The sequence below is a fragment of the Ailuropoda melanoleuca genome, chromosome 1 (assembly GCF_002007445.2).
Source record: "Ailuropoda melanoleuca isolate Jingjing chromosome 1, ASM200744v2, whole genome shotgun sequence".
Lineage (NCBI taxonomy): Eukaryota > Metazoa > Chordata > Mammalia > Carnivora > Ursidae > Ailuropoda > Ailuropoda melanoleuca.
The window spans coordinates 169215547-169235994 of record NC_048218.1 but is presented as its reverse complement, the minus strand read 5'-3'; the positions used below and the strand labels follow the sequence as shown (position 1 = coordinate 169235994).

The 20448-nt window shown below is 40.4% G+C and overlaps 1 protein-coding gene and 1 long non-coding RNA gene across 3 annotated transcripts in view; one reads left to right on the top strand and one right to left on the bottom strand.

Moving 5' to 3' along the window:
• Positions 1–740: 740 nt before the first annotated feature.
• LOC117804160 lies at positions 741–19987 on the bottom strand. Of its 2 annotated transcripts, XR_004628463.1 has the most exons (3): positions 18899–19987; positions 14960–15061; positions 741–968 (listed from the first exon to the last, which is right to left on the bottom strand). It is a non-coding gene; the product is annotated as an uncharacterized LOC117804160 (long non-coding RNA). The 2 variants fall into 2 exon arrangements; XR_004628464.1 differs by lacking the exon at positions 14960–15061.
• A 114-nt stretch (positions 19988–20101) lies between these two features.
• The window catches only part of KBTBD2 (kelch repeat and BTB domain containing 2), a 19356-nt gene continuing 19009 nt past the window's right edge, over positions 20102–20448 (top strand). The window contains exon 1 of the mRNA XM_019802414.2: positions 20102–20178. The gene's annotated coding sequence lies outside the window, so the exon portion shown is untranslated. The remainder of the gene's footprint in view (positions 20179–20448) is intronic.

The following is a 20448-nucleotide window of genomic DNA, read 5'->3' as shown; positions in this document are numbered from 1 at the left end:
CCCCTCGCTCTCCCACACTGTCCCTTCCATTTGGGTGTGTTCAGTTAGGACAGCTTATGTTCCTTCCTCGGAGCTCCTGGTGTCCTTCCTTCCTCGGGCCGAAGGCCTCTGACACTGAGGGAGAGGAGCTGACCGAGGAGAAGACGAGAGGAAGGAGGAGGCCAGCCTGGACGGTGCAGGCCGGAGAGGAGGCGATTCTCGAAGGAGGGGCGCTCCAGCCTGCTTCCCGCTGAGGCGAGTACAAAGCAGGGGTGCAGAGGCTCTGGCAGTTAGGGCGCCATTGGTTGGCAGAGCGAGGGACAGAGCACCTGGGGAAGTCGTCTGTGAGCTGGTAGGTGGGCAGTTTGAGGGAGAGGCGGGCACACACGGACTCCGCTTTTCTTCTGCACGTGGGAGAAAGGAAAGGCTTGTAGAGAGTAGTTAACGGGAGTCGTGGGGTTGGAAGGAGGATGGTGAATTTTTTGTTTTGTTTTTTAAAGATAGGGATTTTGGTATCATCATGGCCAGAATGGACAGGCGGGGAGATGTTACTTATAGTGGAGAGAGAAGGGATCTTAGGAAGATGTTCTGAGGAAGCACAAGGCAAGGTTAGCTAAGCCTGGTTGCAATGCTTTGCCTTGCACAGAAATTACTGAGGCGAGAAGGAAAGGAAGTCTTGAAGGGCTTCAGTGCTTTAGCATCTGATGACCTTGATTTTTTCAACGAAGGGCAGGAATAAGACTTGCAGAGAGCACTGAAAATTTGGCAGGACTATTTTTATTACCAGGTAGAAATTGTGTTTGAGCAGAAATAGTGCCTGAAACTGGGTAAAAGTTTTTCTTTTACATGGAGAAGTCTGGAGGTATATCATCCATCCAGCGCTGGTCTGGAAGCTCGTTGCTGTCACAAAGAACCCAATCTCCTCTCTTTCTGCTCTGCCATCCTTAGCAATGGTTTCCATCTTCAAATTTCCACGTGTTTCAAGATGCCTGTTCCAGAGAGAAAGCAGGGAGTTGAGAGAGGAAAGGGTACAAAAGAGCACAAAAGTTACACAGCAGCTTCTCTCTGTCATCAGTTTTCCTTTTAAGGAGCTTTACTAGAAGACCTATCCAACTTCAGATTATACCACTTTGGCTTCCCATGGCTGAAATGTAGTTGTTTTAGCTGGGCGTATTGTTACTTGAAATAAATTGAGATGCTTTGACTGTGGAAGAAAATGGATATTAATTGAGTTGAAAACTAACAATGTCTGCCATACTGCAGGGAAGAGAAAAAGTAGTCATCTACAGATGTGCAAAAGGACTGCTGGTAGAGTTGAGGGCTGACCTAGAGTGAGGATCAGTAATTTGTATCGTCCCTCATCTGCAGTGGTATGTCAGTTGTTCAGTCATATTTCAGTTGCTTAGGAGAGACATTGAACGATTGGATGGATCAAGGACTGGTTTTGCAAGGCTTGTGGGAAGAAGAGCAAGGGTTCAAGAAGGTTCAGTGTAATGGTGAGAAATTAAAGTAATGCATCATGACACATAATACATACCTTGTATTTGCATGACCCTGAACATGAGTGCTTCCTTAAATTTTCACCCTAGGGTGCGTCCTACTTAGTGGCTAGTATATAGTCAGGAAGAAAAACGAAGTCACGTTGGAGAGGAGCTGAACAAATGGAGACAAAAATTAATGGGGATCTTTCACATGAGAGTGAAAGAGCTAGAGGGAGGGGGGTTGTGGTCAGAGAACAGAAATTTTAAATTTAGGATTTCAGAGTTGGAGCAGTTGCAAATTATAACAAGGTCCATAGGGTGGTCAAGCAGTGGTTTGCTGAAATGCTTTGGGGTGAAAATCATTGACACTGAAGAAGGAAAAGATCAGGGAAGCTGGAGTTTTGGATGATTCACCCCCTTCTTCATATCATAATCATTTAGAGATTCCTGTGTCCTCAATGAATGTGGTAGAGTGACCCACAAAGTGAAAGAGAAGTATCAGAAGATGTGTGTATTCATAATTTTATAATATTTTTCTTAAAGAGAACTCCCAAATTTTATAATATTCAGTCCCCAGAAAACTTGGATTTTCCACAAGCTAGTGGCCATGTCTCAGCCCTGGAATACGTGAAGAGTGGGAGAAAGAAGAACCCCCTTATGAGAGCAGCTCAGAACAGGAGTGTCCTTGGGAGAAGGCAAAGTTTAGCAACTCTTCAGTAAATAGGTTGAGGGATATGTTGGGTTGTTTAGCCAAACAGGACTTCCAAGTCACATAATTGAGAGGGCTGGTAGGTAGATCATTAGGGAGCAGCACTGGAATGAGAGTGTCCCGGAAATGCCAGCTGACTGGAAACTTTGGGTTTGGGGCAGTGCTGGAAGATGTCAAGGATGAAACTACCTGGTTTTGTACTACTTGGCCCATAGTGATACTATCTGGTCCATAGATACCAACTTGACCTCTGATGTAAAAATGTTTTTGTGCCATCTGTGGCATTTTATATGGGGTGGGATGTCTGAGGTTAGGTGCTGGTTGCTATTTTCGTGTTCAGGTCCAATTAATGAACTCTGTGTTCTCTGCTTAGGATTCCAAATGGATATTATTATCATCATCTCTATTTTAAGGTGATGATACCAGAGATTCAGGGAGGTTAAGTAATGTGCCCATATATCTGAAGTTGCAATCCTAAATTGGAAGGAGATTGGGCTAGGGTCTTTGGATTCCCAGGCCTGGTGCCTTTTCTGTCTCTTGGGTGGTCCCTGACAGCCTCCTTTTGACACTCTGTCAGTCTCTGTCTCTCATTAAAGCAAAGTGATTTATACTTTCCTCTCAGTTGAACACTGGATTTTAGATTGAAATTTTAAACATAAGTGTAATAATAGTCTTGCTTTCCACACCTTGAGGCCTTCTCTTTAACATATCAATTATAAACACAGCAAGGATTCTCAGCCTTACCGGTGAACCTTCATTCACTTATTTCCTCCATAGATATTTGAGTACCTACAAAGGGACCAACACAACTGTAGCTCTAAGGAAACAGGAGGGAAGAAAAATGAAGTATAATTCCTAGGGAGCCTACCTTTGCAATAAGATGCCCCTTATAACTCTCAGATTGGGGAAAAACTGTAACAAGCCTGGCAACACCAAGGGTTAAGGAGGAAGAAGTGGAGTGGTAGGAATATGTATACACAGCCAGTGACAGGTAAATTGGTAAAATCACATTGCAGAGCAAGCTGACAATATCAAAAAGTTGGAAACGTGTCATACTCCATAAACCAGAAATTCTACTTCTGGAAATATTCTAGAAAAAAATCCTGCATATAAACACAAGGAGCCATCTATTAAAATTGTTTCCTGCAGTAGCATTGCTTATAACATTAAAGAATTTAAAACCACCTAAATGTCCATGAAACAAGAGAATAGATAAGTAAGTTATTATATAGATAGATTATGGATACCACATAAGAGTTAAATGAATGAACGAGTATCACATCTGTCTCCATGGATAAATCTTACATATAAGGTTCTAATTTATAATTTCCTTTATAAATATCTTTTAGAGTTATAGTTTTTCTAATTATTGATAGTTATTTCCTTCATTTAAATTACATTTTCTGGGGTGCCTGGGTGGCGCATTCCTTAAGTGTCTGCCTTCGGCTCAGGGCATGATCCCAGCGTTCTGGGATCGAGCCCCACATCAGGCTCCCCCGGTGGGAGCCTGCTTCTTCCTCTCCCACTCCCCCTGCTTGTGTTCCCTCTCTCCCTGGCTGTCTCTCTCTGTGTCAAATAAATAAAATCTTTAAAAAAAAATAAATTACGTTTTCTGTGTTGGTGTATAGGAATACTATTGAACTTTTTTTTTTTTTTTAATTTGTGTATAGTTAGGGCACATGGGTGGCTCAGTCAGTTAAGTGTCTGCCTTTGCCTCAGGTCATGATCCCAGGGTCCTGGGATTGAGCCTGGCATCAGGGCTCCCTGGTCAGCGGGGAGCCTGCTTCTCCTTCTCCCTCTGCTGCTCCCCCTGCTTGTGTTCTCTCTCTCTGTCAAATGAATAAATAAAATCTTTAAAAAGGTAATTATGTGTGTAGTTGACACACAATGTTATATTAATTTCAGGTATAAAACCTAGTGATTTGCAAAGTTTATACATTGTGCTACGTTCATCACAAGTATAGCTACCCATTAAATTGCTTTTGCAATATCACTGATTGTATTCCTTATGCTCTGTTTTTATTCCCGTGATTTAGTCCTGTATCTCCCTCTCCCCTTCACCTATTTTGCCCAACTTCCCACCCCCCTCCCCTCTGGCAACCATCAGTTTGTATTTATAGTTCTGATTCTGCTTGTGGTTCATTCCTGTTTTTAATTTTTTTTATAATCCATTTATGAGTGGAATCATATGGTATTTGTCTTTCTCAGTCTGATTTATTCACTTAGCATAATACCCTCTAGGTCTCTGTATTGTTATTTTTATTCCAGCAACTTTGCTGACCTCCCATTAGTTTCAGTTTTTGGTAGATTTGACCAGATTTTTTATGTGGACACTCAAATCATCTATAAATAATGACGGTTTTGTTTCTTCCTTTTCAATCAATATCTTCTCACATTTGTCTTAATCTTCTAAGACCTTCCTCACAATATTCAATTTAAAAAACTGATAGCAGATACCTTTGTCTTGTATTTCATTTCTAATGATTTACTATAAAGAACTATTGTGGGTTATTTTCTAGATACCCTTTATCAAGTTAGGAGAGTCTCTTTTATTCCAAATTGGCTGAAAAGTTTTAAGTTTTAAATTTTGAATGAATGTTGTGTTTCTTTAAATGTTTTTTCTGAATCTGTTCAAATAATCATATTTTTTCTCCTTCACCTCGCTAGTGTGGTAGATTCCTTAAAAGATTTTTCTTTCATTAAGCAATTTTTGTACTGCTGGGATATACTCAACTTAGTTTTGATATTTCAGTATACACTGTAGGATTTAGAATTTATAATAATACACTATTATTTAGAATTTTGTAATCTAAGATTGTAAATGGAATTGTTTTATAATTTTTTTTTTATTTATTCGACAGAGATAGAGACAGCCAGCAAGAGAGGGAACACAAGCAGGGGGAGTGGGAGAGGAAGAAGCAGGCTCATAGTGGAGAAGCCTGATGTGGGGCTTGATCCCATAACTCTGGGATCATGCCCTGAGCCTAAGGCAGACGCCTAACGACTGCGCCACCCAGGCGCCCCTGTTTTATAATTTTTAATTCTTATATTGTCTTTTATTCGTTTCAAGATATCCCAGCCTTACAAAATAAGTTAGATAATTTGTTATCTTTTTCTGTTCTCTAGAGCAGTTTGTGTAAGAGAAATATTATTTATCTATTCCTTGAAAGTTAGGTGGAACTTCTCTGAAAGAGTGTGTTGTGTATTTTGTTTTGTAGGTAGACTTGGCTACTAATGCAGTTGATCTAATGTTCATAAGTCTGTTTGGTTTTTTTCCATTTCTTGATTTAGTTTTGATAACTTGAATTTTTCAAGGAAAGTGTCCTTTTTATCTGAATTTCCCAATTCATAAGTATAAATTTTTTCATAATTTTTGTTTTGTAAAAATGCTTGTGAGGGGCACCTGGGTGGCTCAGTCGGTTAATTGTCTGCATTTGGCTCAGGTAATGATTCTGGGGTCCTGAGATTGAGCCCTGTGTTGGGCTCCTAGCTCAGCAGGAAGCCTGCCTCTCCCTTTCCCCTCTCCCCTGCTTGTGCTGGCACTCTCTCTCTAGTGTGCTGTCTCTCAAATAAATAAATAAAATCGTAAAAATAAATGCTTGTGATATCTGTAAATATGTTCTAATTTTGATTCTTTTTTTTTCCTTAAGTAACCTCTACTCACTGTGTGGGACTCAAACTCATGACCCCAAGACCAAGAGTGGCATGCTCTACCAACTGAGCTGCCAGGCACCCAATCATTTTGATTCTTTTTTTTTTTTTGAATTTCCTTAAGTAATTTCTACACCCAACATGGGGCTCAAATTCATGACCTCCAAGATCAACAGTCGTGCGCATTCCACCAACTGAGCCAGCTAGGCACCCCATATTTTCATTCTTCATATTGTTTCTCTTCTATATTTTTTCTTGATCAGTGCACTCAAAAATATATCTATTTAATTAGTCTCTCAAAGAATCAGTCTTTTGTTATAATTCTCTTGTATTTCCTATGTAATAAGTTATTATTCTTTTATTCCTGTCCTTAAATATTTTTGGGTTTCCTCTGTTGTTTGCTTTTTTTAGTTTCTTGAGTTGGACATTTAACTAATTAATTGTCCATATCCATGTATATGTTTAAACCTATACATTTCCTTTTATTTAATTTTTAAAAAGATTTTATTTATGTATTTGACAGGGAGAGAGAATGAGAGGGGGAGAGAGAGAGAGAGAGAGGGAGGGAATACTAGCAGGGGGAGTAGGAGAGGGGGAAGCTGGCTCCCCACTGAGCAGGGAGCCCGAGGTGGGCTGAAGGCAGGCACTTAATGACTGAGCCACCCAGGCTCCCCTATAAATTTCCTTTTAAATACTGGAGTTGCATTTCCCAAATTTATTTGGTCGTTATTAGATGTTCTTTCTTTATAAATGTGCTTTAGGTCAAATTTTTGTTCTGTTCAAATTTTCTATACCCTTATTAATTTTGGTCTACCTAATTAACTGAGTGACGTGTTTGAAATCTCCCATTATGAGATAGATTTTTCACTAGCAGAGAGAGTTGCAAATATAGAAAGGAGAAATGAACCCAGTGGTGTTAGTTTGGAATTAGAGATATTAGTGTGAACTCATGGTTTACATATATATGTTGATGGATATAGGTATATATGTAAATAAATGTATACCTGCATTTGTGTGTGTGTGTGTGTGTGTGTGTGTGTGTGTGTGTGTGAATATACGTACATATGTTTTCTGATTGTGTTTGCTGAGAGGACCTAAAGCTATAGTACCTTAGGAATATGGAGCACACCTAGCCATCAGATCTTGGTTTCTAAATACCATTCTCAGGGAGCCTGGGTGGCTCAGTTGGTTAAGCATCTGCCTTCGGCTCGGGTCGTGATCCCAGGGTCTGGGGATTCAGCACTGACTGGGGCACCCTGCTCAGTGGGGGAGACTGCTTCTCCCTCTCCCTCTGCCCCTCCCCCTGCTCATGTGTGTGCACGCGTGCTCTCTCTCTCTCAAATAAATACATAAAATCTTTTTTTAAATAAATATTTATTTGACAGAAATTGACACAGCGAGAGAGGGAACACAAGCGGGGGGAGTGGGAGAAGGAGAAGCAGGCTTCCCGCAGAGCAGGGAGCCTGATGCGGGGCTAGATCCCAGGACCCTGGGATCATAACCTGAGCCGAAAGCAAATGCTTAACGACTGAGCCACCTAGGTGCCCCAATAAATAAAATCTTTAAAAAAATATTATTCTCCACTAAAAGGAATTGGAGCCTGGAGAAATGGTTGATTCTGAGACAGGCTAATACAGAGAATTAAAATTTGCCGGAGCAGAATCGCAAAGGTAGCAACCTCTGTGGGAACCAGTGCCAAGTAGGGAAACCTGAATTGTAATTGACAAATTGCTGGAGGCTAAGGGTTGACACATCTGAGAACTAAGAACAGGGAGACCCAGTCATTGTCAGAGCCCCTACCCTTTTGCCAGTTTTACCTTCTGGAGCTCTACCAGCTTCTCTGGGTGTTTATTAGAGAATAATCCCAAGGTGCTTTTGGCAGGGGAAAAGGAACCATTTTTAAATATACCTGATCGTTTTGAGGTTTTTGTTTATTTGTTTTGGCAATGTCTGCCCTCAGGAGAAACTATTTAACCAGTGCCTAACCTGCTTGGGGGTTTATCAGAGCTTAAAGTACTTCTGGGAAGGAAAGTTCTCAACTCCAGCATGTTCTAGTTGTCCTAGTTCACCTAGAGGTGGTGGGGAAGGGGTGCATGTAAGACAAAGAAGCATGTGTGAAGATCACCAGTGTTGCCGGCTCACTAAAAGACTTGGATCTAATCATAAGACTAAAGAATTCTTGCCCTGCCCCCATATTTAATACTACATGCTAATGGCCTGTTTACAGCAGTTCTTTACCCAGTATCCATGATGTATTTTACCAGTACATTTTGTCCAACTATCAAGAAAAAATTGTAAGACACACTAAAAGGCAAAAAACAGTTTGAAGAGACAGAAAAAGCATCGAAATATGACTCAGATACGGCAGAGATGTTGGAATTACCAAACCAGGAGTTTAAAACAACTATGATTAATATTCTAAGGACTCTAATAGATAAAGTAGGCAGCATGCAAGAACATGTGGGTAGTGTAAGCAGAGAGTAGAAATTCTAAGAAAGAAAGAGAAATGCTAGATAGAAAACATTAACAAAATGAGCAATGCCTTTGATGAACTCAATAGACTGGACATGGCTGAGGAATGAATCTCTGAGCTTGAGGAAATAAAAATGATTTCAAAAAGTGAAAAGCAAAGAGAAGAAAGAATGAAAAAGAACAAAATATTCAAAAACTGGGAAAACTACAAAAGGTGTAATATACATGTAATGGGAATACCAGAAGAAGAAAACAAAAAGAACAAAACCGATATTTGAAGCAATAATGACTGAGAATTTTCCCCAAATTAATGTCAGACACAGATCCAGGAAGCTCAGAGAACATCAAGTACCATAAATGCCAAAACCAACCATCCAACAAAAATACTACACCTAGGCATATCATTTTCTAACAGGTTTTTAAAAAAGATTTATTTATTTATTTTAAAGAGAGAGAGCCCGTGTGCGCGTGCACGTGAGCAGGGGAGGGGGAAGGATAGAGGGAGAGAATCTCAAGCAGACTCCCCACTGAGCAAGGGGCCTGAGGGGCTCAATCTCATGTCCCCAAGATCATGACCTAAGCCAAAGGCAGATGCTTAACCGACTGAGCCACCCAGGCGCCCCAGCATATTATTTTCTAAGTACAGAAAATGAAAGATAAAAATCCTGAAAGAAGAGGCGCCTGGGTGGCTCAGTCAGTTAAGCATCTGCCTTCGGCTTGGGTCATGATCCTGGGGTCCTGGGATGGTCCTGGGATTGAGCCCCACATCAGACTCCTTGCTCAGCAGGGAGTCTGCTTCTCCCTCTCCCTCTGCCTTTCTCCCTGCTCATGCTCTCTCTAAAAAAAAAAGAAAAAAAATCTGAAAGAAGACAAAGGAGAGAAACACCTTAATGATAGTTAAGCAATGCTAAGGATTATATCCAACTTCTCAGAATTCATGCAAGCGAGACTGGAATGAAATATTTAAAGTGTGGAGAGAAAAAAATAATCCCACCAACCTAGAAATTTGTACTCCACAAAATTATCCTTCAAAAATAAAGGAGAAATAATGACTTTCAAGGACAAAAATCAAGGGAGTTTGCTGCTAGTAGACCTGCCTTGCAAGAAATGTTAAAAAGTTTTTAGAGAGAAGGAAAATGATATAGGTGAAAAATTCGGATCCATATAAAGAAAGGAAGATTGGGGTTCCTGAGTGGCTCAGTCAGTTAAGCATCCGACTCTTGATTTTGGCTCAGGTCATGATCTCAGGGTCATGAGACGGAGCCCCAACTTGGGCTCTGCACTTATTGGGGTTTCTGCTCAAGATTCTCTCTTCCAGGGGCACCTGGGTAGCTCAGTCAATTAAGCATCTGCCTTTGTCTCTCTCTGGTCATGATCCTGGGGTCTTGGGATCAAGCCTTGAGTTGGGCTCTGCTCAGAAGGGAGCCTGCTTCTCTCTTTCCCTCTGCCTCTCCCCCTTCTTGTGCTCTCTCTCTCTCAAATAAATAAATAAAATCTTAAAAAAAAAAAAGATTCTCTCTCCCCCTCACCTTCTGCCTCCCCCCTGGGCACTTGCTCTCTCTCTCTAATAAATAAATCTTAAAAAAAAAAAAAAAAAAGGAAGGGAGGAAGATCATCACAGAAGGAATATGTGAAAGTAAAATAAAAATGTTTATTTTCTTATTCTTAATCAATCTAACAGATAATAGTTTATTCAAAATAATAATAGCAAAGGGCGCCTGGATGGCACAGTCAATAAAGCGTCAGAATCTTGGTTTCCACTCAGGTCGTGATCTCACTATTGTGAGATCAAGCCCCCGATGGGGCTCTGCACTGAGCCTGGAGTCTGCTTGAGATTCTGTGTCTCCCTCTGCCCCTCCCCACCATGCTCTTTCTCTCTAAAATAAATAAATAAATCTTTAAAAAAAATAATAGCAGCAGTGTATTCAAGTATGTGTGTTTATGTGTGTATATATGCACACACTTAGTGCATATGTATAAGTGGAATGATAGCAATGATAAAAGGGACAGGAAGTAGGAATTGGGAATAGTTTGTTATTATAAAGTATTCACACTACCAAAGAAGCAGTATGGTATTATTTGAAAGTGGACTTGGATTAGTTGTAAAAGTATATAACAACTTGTAGGGCAACAACTAAAAACAGTCAAAACAGAAGTACAGCTGATATACTAAGAAAAAAGAGAAAATGGAATAATATAAAATGGTTGATGAAAACCAGCAGAAAAGAGTGGAAGACAAAAATAGGAACAAAGAACAAGGGCAAGAAGTAGAAAGTGGTAATGTATATGGTAGATATTAATTCAACCATGTTAGTAATAACTTTGTCAGTGATCTCAATGTATCAATTAAAATAAACAGTTTGTTATAGTGGATCAAAAAATAAGACTTAACTATGTATTGTCTACCAGAAACCAACTTTAAATATAAAGACACATAGAGATTAAGAGTAAATGGATGGAGGAAAGATGTACCATGCTAAGACCAACCAAAAGCAAGTGGGAATAGTCATATTTATTTCAGATAGAGCAGACTTCAGAACAAGAAAAGTGATCAGGGATAAAGAGCGACATTACATAATGATAAAAGACAAACCATCCTTAACTTCTTGTATGTGTGTAACAGCAAAATATCAAACTGTGTGAGGCAAAAACTAATAGAACTGCAAGGAGAGATAGATGAATCCACTATTACAATTGGAGACTTCAATACCCCTCTAACAGAAATGGACAAATCCAGGAGGCAGAAAATCAGTGAGGACACAGATAAACTCAACAACACCATCAAGCACCTGAATAAAATGGATAGCTATAGATTATTCAACAACAGCAGGACCCACAGTCTCTTCAAGCTCACATAGAACATTATACATAATGGTGAGAAACTTGAAGCTTTCCCATGAATACCTACTATAAAGCAAAGATATCCCCTCTCACCACCACTTTTCTTTTTTCTTTTCTTTTTAAGATTTATTATTAATTTGAGAGAGAGTGTGTACAGGCACACAGGGTGGGGAAGGGTAGAGACAGAGGGAGAGAGAGAATCTCAAGCAGACTCCCCACTGAGCACGGAGCCTGACGTGGGGCTTGATCTCAAGACCCTGAGATCATGACCTAAGCTGAAATCAAGAGTCACCCACTTAACTGACTGAGCCACCCAGGTGTCCCTCACCACCACTTTTCAATGACATGCTGGAAGTCCTAGTTAAGCAATAAAATAAGAAAAGGAAATTTAAAATATACTAAATTGGAAGGAAGAAATACAACTGTCTTTATTTGTAGATGACATGATCTTCCATGTAGAAAATATGAAAGAATGGACATGGAAACTCCTGGCACTAATAAGTGATTATAGCAAGCTTGCAGAATACAAGGTTATTATACAAGAGCCAATCACTTTCACATTTACCAGCAACGGAAAAGTTTGCTTTGAAATTAAAAACACATTACCAATGATACAGGCAGTTCCCCAAAATGAAATACTTAATTATAAATCTGACAAAATATGTACAAAACTACAAAACTCTAATGAAAGATATTAAAGAACTAAATTAATGGAGAGAGGTTCTATATTTTGGGATTGGAAGACTCAATATTGTCAGGATGTCAACTCTCTCAAACTTGATCTATAATTCCAGTCAAAATCACCGCAAGTTATTTCATGGATATCTACAAACTGATCCTTAAGTTCATATGGAAAGGGAAAGACCCAGAATAATCAGCCCAATATTGAAGGAGGACAACAAAGTTAAAGAACTGACATTACCTTACTCCAAGATTTATTTATAAAGCTACAGTAATCAAGACACTGTGGTATTGGGAAACAAATAGATGAAAAGATCAATGGAACAGAATAGAGAACCCACAAATATACCCACATAAATATAGTTAACTAATCTTTGACAAAGTAGCAAAGACAATACAATGGAGCAAAGATAGTCTTTTCAACAAATGATCCTGGAACAACTTGACATCTACATGCAAAAAAATGAATGTGAACACAGACCTTATACCCTTCACAAACATTAACTTAAAATAGACTTAAATGTAAAATGCACAAACCATAAAACTCCTAGAAGATAGCACAAAAAAGTATGGTGATGACTTTTTAGATACAACACCAATGACACAACCCATGTAAGAAGGAATTAATAAGCTGGACTTTATTAAAATTAAAAACTCTGTTAAAGACACTATCAAGTGAATGAAAAGACAACCAGACTGGGAGAAAATATTTGCAAAAGATGTATCTGATAAAGGACTGTTACCAAAATATACAAAGAACTCTTAACACCAAGAAAACAAACCTCCCAATTAAAAAATAAGCTACAGACTTTAACAAGTAGCCCACCAAAGAAGATATACAGATGGCCAATAAATGTGAAAATATGCTTTACATCATTATGTCCTCAGGGAATTGCAAATTACAACAACGAGATGCCACCATACACCTATTAGAATGGTCAAAAGCCTGGACACTGACAACACCAAAGCCTGGAGAGGATGTGGAACATCAGGAACTCTCGTTCATTCCTGGTGGGAATGCAAAATGGTACAGCTGCTTTGGAGGACACTGTGGCAGTTTCATATAAAACTAAACATACTCCAACCATATGATCCAGCCAAATTAAAAATGTACATTTGTCTCTGCCACAGTGATAGTAACAATTTTGCTAAATAAAGTACTAAGGATTCCCATGAGTTTTAGGATTAGAATATTTCCCTTTTAAGCAGGGAAGAATCAAACGAGACACAGTAGTACTTTTTCAAGTTATCTTGTTTTAACCGCACAATAGACCCAGAATGTAGGTACTGTTATTATTTTTCCCATTCCATAGAAGAAGAAACTGAGGCTTGAGTAGGTTAGGTAATTTGCCTCAGATCACAGATCTAGTAAGTGACAAAGCCAGGCCTCTTTTCAATGTTTTCTTTTTAACTTTTTTGGAGTAAAAATGCATAACATGAAATTTGTCATTTTAACCTTTATAAGGATACAGTCCTGGGCATTAAGTACATTCACAGTGTGGTGCAACCATCATCACTATCCATATCCAGAACTTTTTATAATCCCAAACAGAAACTCTCTATCCATTAAATAAGAACCTTATTCTTTCCTCCCACCAGCCCCTGACAACCATCACTCTACTTTTCTGTTTCTAAGAATTTGACTGCTCTATATACCTCATGTAAGTGGGATTATATAATGTTTGCCCTTTTGTGTCTAGCTTATTTCACTGAGCATGATGTCTTCTAGGTTCTTCCATGTTGTAGCATGTGTCAGAGTTTCCTTCTTTATTGAGGGTGAATTATATTCTATTCCATTGCAATAATATTCCAATGTTATATGTATGAATAATATTCTAATGTATATATGACATTTTGTTTATTCATCCATCGATGGACATTGGTTTCTACCTTTTGGCTATTGTGAATAATGCCTTTATGTACATGAGTGTACAAATATTTGCTTGAGTCTCTGCTTTCAGTTCTTTTGGGTATATACCTGGGAGTGGAATTGGCAGATCATATGGTAATTTTATATTTAACATGTGGAAAAGAACATAATTTTAACAACTGTTACTTATTAAATGTTCGTGTGCTAGGCACTTTATTTATGTTGTCTTAAAACCTTGTACAATCTTAAGGTATAGTACGCCCAAGTTTTATGTGAAGAAATAGGTTCAGAGCGGTTGAATAACTTGCCAGGATGACATAGCTACTGAATGGCAGCTTAAAGATAGAATCCATTCCAGTGCTCTTCCTGAAGGACACTCTCATTGACTACATTGATCTCATGGGTTGATTTTGTTTGTGGCAGGCATTGTTGGTGGTCTTACCAGTGGGCTCAGACATTTTTTTCCTTGCTAAGTGAACCCTAATTTTGTCCAGATAAAGAAAAGCCATGTGTTCAGAGAATGTGGGACTTTTCCCCTTCTAACCCAACCAATGACTGGAAACCAATTACAGCAATCTCATTTTCCTGCCAAGAAGATGTGAGAGGAACTTTGCTGAGCATTTTGGGAAATATTTTTATCTGATAACCCAAGAGAAGGGAAAAGAAATATTACCTCTTTTTCCTTCCTGTTCATACTGCTTAAACCATGTTGCTGAGATAATGTGGTAGTTTCTAATAATTGAAATGATACAAGGATGCCATTGGCTAGGAGGAAAGAAAGCCAAAAAACAGAGTAAAGATCATAGGCTTTGGAGCCAGACGGACTAGATTTTTTATTTTTTTATTTTTTAAAGATTTTATTTACTTATTTGAGACAGAGAGAGAGAGAGAAAAAGCATGGGGGGGGTGGGCGGGGAAGGGGCAAAGGGAGAGGGAGAAGCAGACTCCCTGCTGAGCAGGGACCCCCCCCCCACGGGACTCCACACAGGGCTCGATCCCAGGACCCTGAGATCATGACCTGAGCTGAACACAGATGCTTAACCAGCTGAACGATCCAGGTGCCCTCGGAGAGACTAGATTTTAATCCTAACTCTGCTATATTAGTAATATGATCTAGAGTGAGTTAATTAACCTTTCTGTGCCTCAGTCACTTCAACTGTGAAGTGGAGACAATAGCAAACTCATAGAGTTGTTTTAAGGACTAAATGAGTTAATATGTGTATTAATTTATATTAATTAAAGATTTTAATGAGTTAATATGTATAAAGTACTCACCCAGCAAGTGTTAGCTGCTGCTGCTGCTGCTGTTGTTGTTGTTATTATTATTGGTGCAAAACAAAGTCCTTGGACACTCAAAGGCTGGTAGACATATCATCCCTGGAGTGGGACTTGCAATTATTAACATCCTAGCTTGCTTTCCTCTGGTAACACACAAACTACTCAGATTGCATTTTGACTTTTTGGAACATTGCTACATTTTGCATTGTCTATACTACCCTTCATATTATCTTTCTATAACACAAAAGAAATCATCATCTGCCGAGAGTTTTCCATTACCTTTAGGATAGAGTCCAAATGTAACATATAAGACCTTTCATGATCTGTATCTATCTCTTGCTTTCCTCTCTAGATATCCTGTCATTCCCCCACATTTACTCCATGTTTCAGTCATGGCTAATAACCTCATTCATTTAGCAAATAGTTATGAGTGCCTAGACAAGAACTGGAGAGTCAACAAGATATAAAAGTACTTTCTGCCTTCATGGAACTTATATTATAAAAACACTTAGTTACGTGGCACTTGGGGGCTCAGTCGGTTAAGGGTCTGCCTTTGGCTTAGGTCATGATCCCAGGGTCCTGGGATAGAGCCCTGAGTCTGGCTCCTTGCTCAGCAGGAAGCCTGCTTCTTCTGCTGCTGCCGCTCCCTCTGCTTGGGCTCTCTTTCTCTGACAAATAAATAAAATCTTAAAAAAAAAAGTGCTGTGTGAAATGAAAACATATAATAGTGAAACCTATCAGAGCTCATTTAAGCCTCTGTGCCTTGACCTATGCTGTGTTCCCCTGCTTGATCCCATCTTTTTCCATCTGCCCTGCTCTACTTTTTCTGAGAAGCCTTTCTTGACCTGCTTGTTCTTCTGATGGACTCTCATAATACACATTGCTTTCACATATTGAAAGCATATTGCTTTCATAGAATTTATCCCACTGTTGGTTTGCTTGGGTCTTTTCGTCCAAAATTCCTCTTCCTCTATGAGTCTTTTATCTCTGTACCCCAGGGCACTAAAATAAATCTTTGTTGAATGAATGATACCTACTTTTAAAAACTTTTTATCTTGAAATAATTATAGACTCAGAAGTTGTAGAAATAATACAGAATTCCTTGTGTACTAATCACCTAGCTTCCCCCAGTGGTAACATTTTATATAACTATGTACATTATTAAAAGTAGGAGATTGACATTGGTACACTGGAATTCACTAGACTACAGACCTTACTCAGATTTTATCACCTTTGCTTGCACTTAGTTTTAAATACGTTTTATATATAGTTCTATTAAATGTTATCGTATATATCGATTTGTAATTATACCACAATCAAGATATAGAACTGTTCTGTTTCCACAGAGAACTCCATTGTGCTACCCCATAATAACGATGTCCATTTTAACTAGATTTTCTCTGTATTATCACAGGGAAGCAAGATGGAGAGGATATTGCATATTAGGTCTGGAATGCACCATCCCCTTCAGAAACGGCCCTGAGAACTTCCTCCCCCAAATCCAAGATTTTTAAATAGGTTACAATGTTAAAATTAGCAATAGCGTTTTAGATTATTGTACCATCTTAAATGATTATAATTTATAACATTCAAAACAGTTAAGCACAGAAAAGACTCACATTTAGAAAATTTGTAGTTGCATCTTTACTTTTTCCAAGAATTATTTGTTTTCTTTTCTAGAATCATGACAATGTTTCAAATGCAGTCTTAGGAAGATACTGTTTCATGGCTTTTGGCATTTAATTAAAAAGAAAATGCCTTGTTAACTAAAAAGGATAGCTTGAAACAATGTCATATGCCTAGTTTAGGATGTAGATCACATGGGAGCTGCTGTACATTCCAGAAAAGTTAATGTAATTGCTAGAAATTACTGATTTATGATCTCCCTAAACTAGACACTGTTAACTAGTTGTGATTGTTCAGCTTCCAAGCTGAGGGGCAGGATCTGTTAAAAAAAAAAAAAAAGGAAAAAGAAGGTGGTATTGATGCTAATAATGCCAAGCACATTACAATTGTTCTATGATAGCAACTATAGACAGAAAGTTAAATAAGGAGTCAGCCTCCTCTGACTGCAGCAAGGGCCCCCCCTTTCAAGATTTATTTACTTATTTTAGAGTGTGCGAGAGAGTGGAGATGGAGGGCAGAGAGGGAGAGAGAATCTCGAGCAGACTCCCTGCTGAATGTGGAGCCTGCTGTGGGGCTCTTCTCACGACCCTGAGATCCTGACCTGAGTGGAAATCAAGAGTTGGACGCTTAACCAACCAAGCCACCCCGGTGCCCCTGACCCTTCCTCTTGCTCAAATCCCCTCTGAGACTTTTAAAGGGGATGGCAAACTTGAGGCAAACCTGTTCTTCTTCTAGCTAAAACAAAACAAAACAAAAAAGACTGGACTTCTTTGAAACTCTAGAAGCCTCGATCCAGCCTGCTAGCTCTGTGTTTGTTTGTTTGTTTGTTTGTTTTAAAAATAATTTTACTTATTTATTAAGTAGGCTCCATGCCTAAAGTGGGGCTTGAACACATGACCATGAGATCAAGAGTCACATGCTCTACCAACTGAGCCAGCCAGGGGCCCCAGCTCTCACTGCTTTAAATGTTAAAACTGATGCTTTAAGTATTAATGAACTTGCAGACTGCTATTTGTCTGACCCAGCATCCGTTCCCAGTGCTTTTCTACCTTATAACTTTGTATTAGAGCTGGGAAAAAACTTAAGTCTTCACAGCTGCTTTTGGCCAAATTATAGTCCTAGAAATTGAGGTGCATATGGAAGTCTGCTGAGTTGGGGGTATGAGGTGCTATCTTGAGAAGGCTTCTACTTTTTGAAAAAATAAAAGTAAGCATAGATGGCTGAGGTCACTCCTTTCCCCATCTTCCTGCCTTCAACAAAGGTATACAGGCTAAAACTGCTGTGACCATCCTGCAACCATGAGAAATGTCAAAAGAATCACAGAAATTGTGGCTCTTCTGTTTCTGAGCTGTTGAAACCAGTATAACTGACTACCTACAGACTTATGTGACCAAACAGATGCTTACTTAAGTCATTGCAATGGAATTTTTTTTTACTTGCAGTGAAATGCATTCCTAACTGTACAGCTATTAAAATGGCACCTTTTTAGTCCTCTCTTTCATCCTAACATTTAGCTACTCTTCCTATAGTTACTGATATTACTGTCTGATCACCCCAACTAGAAAACTCAGACATCCCTCACTTCTTATTTTCCCTTATCCTCTTAGTAATCAAGTCTTATTTTATCTGACTAGTTTCTTTCTTCTTTCTTTTTTTAAGATTTTATTTATTTATCTGAGAGAGAGAGAGAGAGAGAGAGAGAGAGAGCACAGTGGGGTGGAGGGCAGAGGGAGAGAGAGAAGCAGACTCCCTTTTGATCAGGGAGCTGGACACGGAGCTCAATCCCAGGACCCTGAGATCGTGACCTGAGCTGAAGGCAGATGCTTAACTGACTAAGCCACCTGGGGGGCCCCATCTAACTAGTTTCAAATCCATCTCTGCTTCACTGTTCTCACTGCCACTAAATTAGCTTGGACACTCTCTCCATCTCCTGTCTGGGCTATTTTAACAGCTTCCTAACTAGTTTCCCCACTTCCAGTCTGATTATCCACAACGCTTCAGAATTATTTTTCTAAAATCTTATCAAAGAGATTCTTCTCCTTAAAAATCATAAACGGCTCTCTTTTGTCTACAGGGTGAAACACAAACTCTTTTTTTCTTTTTTGAAGATTTTATTTTAGAGAGAGAGAGCTAGAGAGCACAAGCAGGAGGGGCAGAGGGAAAGGAAGAGAGAATCTCAAGCCCACTCCGAGCTCAGCAGGGAGCCCAATGCGGGCTCCATCTCATGACCCTGAGATCATGACCTGAGCCCAAACCAAGAGTCGGCCAATTAACCCACTGCACCATGCAGGAGCCACGACACAAACTTACCAAAGGTATCATTTGTGGTCTGTGCCTTCTTGTTCAGACTTTGCATCTCCAGGGTTCAATCTGGCACAGAATAGGTGCTCAAGTGTGTTAAATGACTGAATCTTTTATATAGCTTCTTTGTTGTTTAATATCAAAACACTTAAGCATTTAAGCAGACTAAGCAGAATGATAGCATACCTGGCACTCAATAAAGATTTCTTGAATGAATCTGTTTTCTAAACTCTACTGTAAAATCCTTTACCAGTATTCCCAAATACACACATCTTGGCGCGCATTCAGTTGATCTAACCTAGCCTACAGGAAGAGGCTCTTTGGTAACGTAAAGGCTTTTAGTTTATAATTAGTCATATTCCAGATTGGGTTTGTGCCGAGAGTGTAAATTACAAAGGTAGGTGAAGTCTGTGTGGGCATTCCTGACAATTTTGCATCCATGAATAACTTCTATCAAACGAAAGAGCAAATCTACAACTTTCAGCTTGCTAGCAAGCTGTACCAAGTTAACCAAACCAGCGTGGGCCACAGCCATCTGCTGCTACAAAGGCTTAACTTGTGAAGCTGAAGGCGCTCCTTTGGAACTTGCTGGGGGTGGGGTGGGGGAGCAGGTAGCCGCCGCATTGCAGCACAAACCTATCTGAGGGATTCGTATACAGTTGACCCCCCAACTCCGCACCCTGACAACGGTTCCCTCCCCCGAAATGCGGGCCCTTTCAGGTGCTGCTTTGAGGTTTTCCTTGGCCTTGAAAGACCGGGACAGAAGACTTTCCAGATGAAATCGGGAAAGCCGAACATGCTCTGAAAGTGGAAGGCGCATTTTGGAGAGCAGGGGCTGAGGAGACAAAGCCTACTTAGCCAGCCACCCAACGTCTCCCCTTCTTCCCGTGGTCTGATGTCTAGCCGTCTTCATTCCCAATTCCTGATCCAGCCTGAACATTTCTGTGCTTCAAGGGGGAAAAAAACAGCCTACAGCATAAAATTTGGTGCTTTGGTGTCTGGGTTTCCTAGCGCTGAATTTCTAGCGCCTCCCCCTTCGCCAGGCTAAGCTGGAACCCTCCCGCGCCCCAGGCCCGCGCGTCTCGGGGGCGACCACCTCGCCGCGCACGCGCCCTCCGCGAGCTATCTGCTGACCTTCTCCGGGAAACCCCTCCAAAAGCGCCTCCCCGTCGCCTCGCACCGCCCCCTCCCTTCCTCCTCTTTCCGCTTCCTTTTTCGCGCTTGCGCGGACCCAATTGTTTTGGCTTTCCGGTGGGATCCAGCAAAGGAAAAGGGCGGGGGAAGCTAGGGTAAGGGCGGGGGAAAAGGGGGGGTCCTCAAGAACCCGGGAAACTGCAAAATTGCCGCATGTGCCGCTAGGCGGGCGCGAGCGGCGGGAATTGAAACCTGGTGAACGCTGGCCCACGGTCCGCTGCCCGCGCGTTCCCGGGCCGCGGACAGTGCCCGCGAAGGGGGCGAGCGCGCGCCGCAGGGGCGGGGCGGGAGCGGCGAGCCGGGCGTCTCGCGGCCCGGCGGCGCGGCTCCCGGGGGAGGAGTCTGGCGGGGGGCGGGCCCCGAGG